This window comes from Echeneis naucrates, chromosome 18 (assembly GCF_900963305.1).
Source record: "Echeneis naucrates chromosome 18, fEcheNa1.1, whole genome shotgun sequence".
NCBI classification, from domain to species: Eukaryota; Metazoa; Chordata; class Actinopteri; order Carangiformes; family Echeneidae; genus Echeneis; species Echeneis naucrates.
Window position 1 is genome coordinate 4999596 of NC_042528.1, and position 10247 is coordinate 5009842.

Consider the following 10247-nt stretch of genomic DNA (forward strand, 5'->3'; position numbering starts at 1 on the left):
ATGAATTAACACATGCGCCACCCCAGCTCATTCTGAGAATTATGGAAATGAATACAGACTTCTTTTACCCTCAAAACCCTCCTGAATTGTTTTTAAATTGCCTATAAAAGTGAAGGAACTGGAAGGGCAAACTAGTTATGCAAGCATTTCCATTAGCACCTATAGCAGATGGATTTTTTTTGTTTGTTTGTAATTTATGCTGATTTAATGACCAACTGTTCACTCATAAGGAGTCATACACGCTGTATTGCCTCTCAGTGATTTAGATCCAACTTCATCAGGATTTAAAGTACATATGCTGGGGGGGGGGAACTGATCACAATGTCAATTTATTCAAAGCCTGCAAAATAAAAATGAAAACCTTGTGTGTCTGAAGTTAAATTCTCCGATTCCATCATGGTTGTAAACATTATCAGGTCTCTATGATAAATATGAAGCTACGATTGAACGTGAGTTAGCAAAGCTGGAAAGAGAGAAATTTTCCCGGTTGAAAGCTGCTGATGTTTGTTGACTTTCGTCTGTTAAAAAGTCCTAAAGCGCTTTGCTAAGCTAAGCTAACCGTTGCAGCCCTTATTCTCCACAACAAACCAAATAAATGCGTTCACTAAAATGCCATATGGAGTCTGGGGGTCCAGGGGGGGAGTCCGGTCACTGTGCCATGGTGAACACTGTGATGAGGGAGAAATTGAGACAGCTCCTGTGTGGCAGGCCATTCATATAAAAACAATGATGGATCAAATCTCAGGGGTGGGTTCTCTGACTGACACTCAGGCCCGGAGTACAGCCTTTTGTGTGCAGGTTTGTGTGTTTGTGCTTGTGTGAGGGGGGAAACAGACAGACAGATAGAGACCTCTCAGGTGTACTGCTCACTGGGCCACGACAAGCTCTTCATTTGTCCGTCATTTCAGTGGCAGACTGGGCAGCTGGCGCCGTAACGGCTTCAGTTTCAACTGCAAAGGCCCCGAAGCTCGATCGGGAAACGTTTCTGTGTAATGTCCAGTGATCCCACAGAGACAGCTTTGCAAGTTTTGCTGCGCTATACATCCAGTGTGTGCATTAACAGTTGTTTGCTTAGCGGTCCAGTGCTCGGCATCTAACTTCCATTTCCCAAGAAAGAGCTCTGTTCACTGAAGAGAACGTTAATGCTAACTTTTATCTCCACTTAATCAGCCCCGTCGTGTCAATTTCCAATAACTGCTAGTTATAACCTCCAATCTGTCCTGAAAACAAATGTTCCGTAGGGAATACTGTACCTTTATCTAAGAGTCACAACAATGGTCCATGTTTGCAATCAAAGAAAAATTATTTGACAGCAAACTAATTTGGAGAAAAGCAATGACAGCCAAGGCTAAGTAGATCCAGCCCACCACAGAGCATCTGTCCGCGTTATCATTTGATGAAAACGTACATCTGAGGATGTCGCTCCAGCTGTAGTTCGTTTGTTAGTTTCAGTGTGAACTGGCTAGATTTTTTTTTTTGGCAATCTAATAATTTTGACACAGCTACACCACCCGTGAAGAATCCTTTGCCAAATCAGAACTAATGAAAACCTGCTCATGTGGCAACGTGCAATAAAAAGAGACTGGACTGGCATCAAGAGCTCAGGATCGAGATATAAAGAACATTGCTGAGGATTCAGTCCAATGCCGATGTTCTTCCAGATAAACCGCCGTTTTTGTTTTTGTTTTTTAAAGGAAATTTGAGATTTCAGGTTGAGCCATCCTGTTTCAGCCAATTTTGGTTGGGCTGATGCCGAGTTTATTTTTTAATAAGATGTTGGCAAAGCTGGTGGGACCATTAATATGAGTGCAAAAATATCTGTGCTGTGTTGTGCTGTGGCTGAATATTCTGCAGCAGTGATCTGCCTTGTGTCTAATGGTATGTTGTGCTCTTCTATGCATTGATTGTCAAAATGCAGTTGGGTACCTGTGCATGTACACATGATACAGGACTCAATCAGACAGATGCAATTCCACATGCGTCCGTGTACCTGCTGAGACCTTCCTGATGGAACTGAATTGGTATTGTTTACTCTGGAAATCCTCCAAGATTGTGTGAGATATTGTGAGACCGAGCAAAGGGAAGGAAGGTTGAGGGGGGGGGGCATTGAGAAAGAAATGGAGAGAATGGCAGGAGGGGTGAAGAGGTGTTATAGAGGATTGATGGAGGAGCGAATGAACACGGGAGAAGGGATGAGAAAAGGAGGAGAGCGGACGAGAAGGTGGCGGGAGAGACGGTGGAACGTGAGGGGGTGAAGGTGTAGCAACAGTGTGTCCACTGGTGTGTGAAACCGGCTTGACATCTGGAGTGTGTGTATGCAAGCGTGAGCATGAGGCGGGGAGGGCCATGGAGAGCAGCTGGATTTCTCCACACACACACACACACACACACACACACTTGTGGTTTGGCTCAGAGGATCTTCTTCAGGGTTAGAAGGTCAAGAAAAGTGCATTGCTCAGCCTCCCGTGACAGTTATGTGTCACACATAAATACCCCTGTGCACTCATTCAAACACATAACTGCAAAAAGAAAAAGAAAACCCTGAATTCAAATAAATTATTTGATTTAGGCCAATTAAGAACAAATATGGACATTACGTTGAATTATCTCTGTTGTCGTCAGCCTTAGCTTCATATAAAATATGTGTCCCATCTTCTCATCTGTACTTCTGTCCTCTTCAACAAAGCACTGACACATCCAGCGTCAGTGGTGGTTCTGAGCTAACAAACCCCGCAGCTCCGCACACTTGGGCGTAATTTGATTTTGATATCACTGTCAGAGTGCCTGTTCTGAAATATGACACTTATTTGATAGTTTAACAAAAAAAAATAAAATCATACATTTCGAAGAACTCGAGCTTGCAATTTATACCTAAAGAGTAGAATAAATAGACTCAGCAATTGATTTGCAGCTCATTGCCTGGGGCTATCTCACTATCTCACCAAATTGAAAGATTGTTTAGAGAGAGTTGACATCTCAATGTGAAAAAATAAAAGTTTTTGCTGTTATCTGTTTAAGCCTTTTCTTATGTTTTTGCCATCATATTCCTGCTATTGACATGAGATAAATGGAAATTCCTGAGGCAATATCTGCTGGCTATGGACTGGTGTTCACACTATGCTTATATCTAGTCCTTATTAAGGCTTTTGGATTCTGGGAGCTGACAGGTCCAGGGCTCAGAAATGGGATAACAGGATAGTTAAAACTCAAGAACAGGTTCACGTTAAAAAATATAACTCAACTAATTCACGAACATTGCGTGTTGTATTACTTGCATGTGTAAAATGTGTTTTTCTCTGCAGCACGTGGCTCTTTAATATCGTGGTTTTTCAACTGTGCAGTCATTTTGGAGAGTGTAATCTGTTTACGTGCATTGTATTAAGCTGAAAGGTGTTTTTGTTTAGTCGGCCCATTCAAATCAACAAGGGCAGGCTACACAACAGACACACCTCTTCGTGTGATGCAACAGGTTGTAGTGAGTCAGTGGACCATGATGCTGAAACACGCTACAACAACTTGTTGACTACCTGTTCATTGCTGTGCCACACTCTTTCAAACTGCACGGGCATTTGATTAAACCTCATATCGAGAGCAGTTTTCCAGTATATCCTAAAATTACACACAGCGAAAAGAAAAAAAACAACATGGAGGAAAAGAAAATCCAAAGGTTTGAGGCATGACAATGAAGACGTTCAGTCTGATGCCCTCTGATCTCTCCTCCTCGTGTATCTGCCTCTCCCCACCCCTGTCCATCTTTGACAGATACCTGAGTTATATCCTGGAAAGGGAAGCCATATCTGCATGCTGAGAGACACTGATCACACTTAGCTCACACTTATATTCATTGATTTTTGATTAAAAGAAATACATCAAAACTAGAAAATGTCTTGCTTTCTGCGGACATTTTGAGAAAGATGAAAAATAAAATTCAAAGCCACAGAGCTATAGATGACAGATGATAATTTCTTGTGTTGTGGCAGTCTCAGAAGTCTCACTTACGCTCTAACAGCCAGCTGTCTACTTTCCTGACTAATTCAACCAGTCCTCATTAGACGCTGCACTGCAGATGACCTTGCAGCCAAGTGGTCAAATTTCTTTCAAAATGTGGCCCGAGAAGTGAAGATAATGGTAAAGTTTGTGAAATACTGAATTTCTAACAGATTTTTGCTACATAAGAAAGAGTTTAATCTCCATTTTGTGCAATTTCTTCTGTCCAGCAGTCGATACAGATTGAAATTTCACTCATCCACATCCTGCATGTGTTTATCGGATACCTTCAGCAGTATGGTTAGTTTTTATTCTACAGTGTGCACTGCACACCATGATGCACTTCCTGTCATGACAGGAGGGAAAATAACAAAAAGATGAGAACGCAATCACAATGTGAGACAAACATGTCACACTTCTCCCAAGGGAAAATGATTCACTGTTTTTCCATTTTTCCATCAAACAACTGGAGGCAATAATGTAGCTTCCTGGTCACAGTGCAATATATCCAAACATCAACACTGGTTTGTCCAAATTTAGAAATACTATCTTCTCATTGGGCTCCAAAATGGGACCATGATGTTTGACTATACAACCAGTATTTATGGATTTGGTCTGTTTAAACTGTTAGATTTTTCGACTATGTGGAAAAATCCTGGGTTCGCTCTGCTCAGGGAACCCGTTTCATGGTGCCATTTACATTGCATGAGCATCTTGTTCGTCTCTGTGCTGAAAGCCAACGGTCCATTTGGTTGGCTGACCTCTCCCTGGCCTCTAATCTTTACCCCTTGGCCAGTAGTCGGCACAGCAGTTTCAAAGAGAGATGAAGCCTGCGAACATTCACAGTTCGTGTGGCTGGCAGACAAATGGCCGTGAAATGTTAGAAACTGTTATATTGTCTGTACTAGAACTACTGTAGTTATATCTGGGGCAGCAAAGTTCACAATCAAAAAAAAAAAAGACAGCAATATGAAATTGTCTGAGGTTTCCCAACAAATATTTGAATGGAGAGTAATAATTTGCACAGCTCTCATTCAAAAGGCTTCTTCAGGTTCAGATGAAGTGATGAAATGTGAGTCCATTAGGCTGCATATAGCTCTACAAAATATCAGAAGTTAAAAACTAAAACAAAATTTTTCTATCTCAATCACTTTTGTGTCTCATCTCTTTCTCTCATTCATTCAGGAAGTATGCTTAAGACAAGGAAAAACTCAAATGTGGTACCTTAACTTGCTGTCACCATTTAAACAGCCAAATTTAGCTACTTTTTCCGTGCAACATATTTTAAGCAGTTGTCAAACTGTAGCTGTGATCCAGAATCAGGTATGCCCGAGTCAGCGGCTCATAATTTTGAACCGAATGACATGAGAGTGGGATTTTTAATATGTATTTTTGAACTTCGGAAAGCAGGCTTGCTGTTTGCTTCCAGTATTTTTTATTTATTTATTTTTAATTTTTTGTTAACCTTACAATGTATTTGGGAGCAGTAGGTAGTAATTTTCTCATCTCCCTCTCAGCAAGACAGCAATAAATAAATAAATAATGGATTATAAAAAGAAATAAATACAATTTTTCTATCTATTTCTAAATAGGGTTTCTGGTATAACCCCGCAAAACTTTATCACATTTGCCCAAAACCTCTTTGCGAAGCAGGAAAATGAAGCTATTTTTCGTTTAGCTACAGATAAATTGCTTCTCTACCACAGCAGCAACGTCTGGGTCATTTACTTCCTCTCCTAGTAAATGCACTGAATCTGCATTCAAGCAGACGAAAGTGATATTCTGGGTAGAAACAAAAAGTATCCCAAACTGTAATGGTGATGGTAATTGGCTACATGCTCGCAACAAGGGGTGAGCAAATGACATGCTCTAATACTCTGTGTGTGTTTGCGCAGGGTGCATGTAAACTGATGTGCAAAAATGTGTCTGAGCGTGTGTATTTGTAAGACTAAATGCCACAGTTGAGATGTTAATAGCTGCAGGCTATCACACAGCAAGCATAGCGGTAGTAGCAGGGGAACAACAGTAAATATTCACATCATAATCATCTTAATGAGCAGTGGCACCAGAGAAGTTTGACAGCGCTGTAAGGTCTCTCCCTCCTCCTCGTGTAAGTATCCAGCATCCAGCATCACTGCATGTGCCAAATCGCTAAGCGGTCATTTCTCGCATCAAGGTGGCCGCACGGGCCTTCAAGACGACCACGAGAATACCCACGGATGGGTGTAAGCGAAAGATCTCTCAACCGCCACATATGCAGCCATATCTAGCCTGATAATCACGAGCAAACATGAGAGGAAATGAAGCATGCTGTGCAATCACAAGGTCAAGGCCACTGCATTATCATAATCTTGAGCTGTGTGTGCATGTGTTTACATAATCTGTGCAGATAAGAAGATTTCATTCATTTCAGAATCTGGATGCTGGAGTGTCCTTCATGTAGGCCCCAAAATCCCACATTAAATATTAAAAAAATACTCCGATCTGTCTTTGACTGACTGACAGCAAACGCTCTCTCTCTCCATGTGATGCAGCTGCAGGTCGGGATCTCAAGTGATCTCTCCAAATTTGCAACAAGCAAATTGAAATCGTTTGCAATCATCTCTTGTTCTGACATTCTAGCACATTTCTCTAATCAAAACAGATAATTCAGCTGCTGCAGATGTGGCTCATCGCAGTGATGCCAGTGGAGGTGAAAATGCCACTTCACATCAGTGCAATTACAAATTGCACATTTAGCTTGAGAAATTCTGCATAGCAGTCAAAATGTACAACAGCACACGTCCGTGAAATTACAGCCATGACTTCAGTTTAAGAGCAGTTCACTGTAAAGTCTGTGTGCTTGGATTTTTAAGAAAATGGACTGAACGCCCTTTAGATACGTCTCCATCACAGCCCGACATGTACACCAGCTTCTCTCCATTAAATAGTCTCTAACTGTCCAAGTCTCTCAGCTGTAAATGGATTCACTCCAGCAAATGTCTCGTATCATTTCCACCCTGATGTGTTGAAGCAACGTGCAAACGGAACGGACCAAACCTGCCGCGGAACGGGCCGTCGATTCAATAGCAGCGTGTCTGTGGGTTCAAGCCTTCACACATGCTAAAGTGTTAATACTGCGGTCGAGACAGCGAAAGAGTTAAAAGGATTTCTTCCTGAAGTCAGCCAGTCGGATGATCAAGTTAACTGGCCTGATTGAGAAAAGTCATGTCTGCTCAGTGTCTCATATAAGCATAGGCATATGCTCCTTCATTTGCAATTGGCAGTGGTTACTTTGCTCTGTAGCTGTGTGTGTGTGTGTGTGTGTGTGTGTGTGTGTGTGTGTGTGTGTGTGTGTGTGTGTGTGTGTGTCTACAGTACATGAAATGGGGAGGGTTTAATAAACTTGTTCATGTGCACTGAACAGCAAATTTGCAAATATTACATTTGTAATCACTCTGACTGGACTTGTGCATATTTGAATGTGATCTGGGATATTTGTTGTTTTTAGAGACGGAAAGCAAATGTGTATTCCTGTGCGCGTGTGTGTGTGTGATTGTGTTCTGCGGGCGCCATTTGGCCTTTCCCAAACAGCTGTCAGCTTCGGCCAAAGTGTTTCAGCTGACTGATCCTTAAACTGGGCCAATACGTTCCCACACAAAAACCCCACATCCCCCCGATGTGCGGACACTTTGGGCATATTTGCTGCTATCTATCTCCGCACCTCATTCTCCATCCTGTCATCCATTACTCTCCAACCATCTCTCCTTTCCCAATTTTGAAGCAGTCATGCTGTACGAGCAATCATCAAAATGCCTCTACAGTCTCTGAATCTGCAGATATCCAGATTCTGTGAGATGCTGTTGCGTAGGAAATCACTTGTGCTCTGTGAGCCCAGTAAGATTGACCCTCCTGAACCAATTTGGATGCAATTTAAAGGTAAATAAGATTTTATTTTATTTTTTTCTCATATAGCTGCTGTAACCCCATTTATTGTTAAAAGCAGTAACCAAGTCAGACAAAACTAAAGAGTTTAACTTTAATGTGGAGACAAAATAAGTTCAGATTTGCGTCCAGCTGTGTTTATTTCTGTAGAATTTGATCATGTGATTTGTCCATATTCAGCAGTTGGAGTGTATAAATGGGCTTGTGTGTGTCACTGAGCACATAGCTGAGTGTACAGTACACATGGCTGTGCGTTCGAGTATTGGAGAGTGTGTGCATTTGTGTGTTTGAGTGCTGGAGGCGAGAAGCATGACTGAGCTGAACCACACAGCATCTCCTCTGGTCCCACCCCCTGCCCTCCAACTACCCCCCAAGGACGGCCAGCCCATTACAGTAATTAACTAGAGAGGGGGTTGATGGGATGGAGAGAAAGTAAGAAAGGAAGGCAGGAAGAGGGTTGGAAGGGAGAAAGGAGGAGGTATGAGAGATAGAGAAAGTGGTTTTGAGTGAGAGAGGAAAGAGAGATGGTGGAGGTAAGGTTTGGGAAGGGAGGGGTGAGGTGTGTGTGTGTCGGGGGGGGGGGATTTTTCTGCAGAGGCAGCAAGTGGGTGGGGGCCGCTGCCTTCCTGCCTGCTGTTAATCCCTGAGTGACTTTCACTGCGTACAGTAAGCAGTGCAGCGCAGGCCAGAGCCCCCGCAAATTAATCTAGCAAAAAGCCTGGGATGTGTCCGCGCTGAACCCCCCGCTTTACAACACCCCACCCTTCCTAGAAGACTTGGGAGAAAGAGAGAGGGAGACAAATGAGGGGGGCAGAGGAGGGACAGATAAGCTGCGGCTGCATTGTCCAGCGAGTGGAGGAGGAATGAGCAGGAGAGAAGGCAAAGGGGACAAACGAACAGAGGAGGGAATGACAGGAGGTGGTGAGGGAGATAAGGAAGACAGTGGACTATTTAAAGCGCAGAAAAGGGTGACCATGTGCCCTTGCACATGCTTACATCACTTGGGGACACGGTGACGTCACCGGCTGTGGGGTTGTTTCGTGCCACCCCGGCATGATGTCATTTTCTCCCCAGCTTTGGTCCCCCGCGTCATCACAAACTGACACCTCATCCTAAAGGTCGTGTAAGATTTACTCTCCAGGATGTTTATTGTGCGTTTCAAGATCATAACCAGTTTCCATCAAGAAGGGTTTTCGTAGAGCAACCTTCTCTGTGAAAACGAGACAAGAACAAGACTGTGGGTTGAATACAGATTTGGGATTTTGCATGTTCAGCTCAGCTACACTAAACTACAACTTGAAAGCAACAATATGCTTGTGCTGTATCATTGCAGTCCAAAAGGTTTTCTTTTAGTCATCATTTACACATTTTTCCAGGCTAATGCAGTTTGGGTCTCAGGTCCAACTGAGGCTAATAGAGCAGTACGGCTGGTCAGTGCTGTGCCTTTGGATGCAATTTATTTTTTGCCGACTTCAAGTGCAGCATTGATATCACAGCCATATGAACCTGAAATAGCCAACTTGTTAGCAAGCTGTAATCTAGTTTAATCCGTTGTTGTTTTGGTGTTAGCGTTGCAAGTTTGATGAGATTCCTTAGTGAGGAGTTTTAATTAGTTATTTGCGAGACAACCAAGTCCAGGGGGTGCAGTAAAAGCCTATTGCCTTATAGAAGAAACAGTCGTCTGATGGCTTTCTTTAACTGTCATCTATGTCATGCACTTGAATCACGGTGAGTTTTAATGATTTGTGACCTTCATCACGAACCATTCTTTCTCCCAGCACACCTTTCTCTTATTTCCCTGCTTAGCAAAGAAATTCACATGAAAATAAATAAATCAATAGACAAAAATAGAGTTGGTCTTTGTAATTCTGACCGTAACAGTATCGCCCTCGATGAGACTGAGGGCTTTGTGCGACGGTGGTTGCCGCAAGGTTACATCTTTTGAGGAACGAGGCAGGGGCTGCAGAGCTTTGGAGCTGCATCAGCTCGCTAAAGTGAGGGTGGGTGGTTGTGTTTAATCCTCATCTTCTCTTGTGCCACTTCTGCCTCCGGGGTGTCCAGGCAGAAGCGGCCCATTTTTTTTTTTTCCCCCCCTCTTCGCCACCACTTTGTTTATCCTACCTACAGCAGGCCCATTTCAGTGCTGCACTGCCAGCAAAGAACGGCCACAACAAATTGATTGGTACCACACTGTATTGCGATGGGGAGATAGCAGCACAAGAATACCTATCTGTCCTCTCATTCATTTCTCCCCCCAATCCTACACTCTTTTTTTTTTTTTTTTGGTCTGGTCCACACAGCCCCCGTCATCTCTTCTGTCACAAATCAGCCTCTGT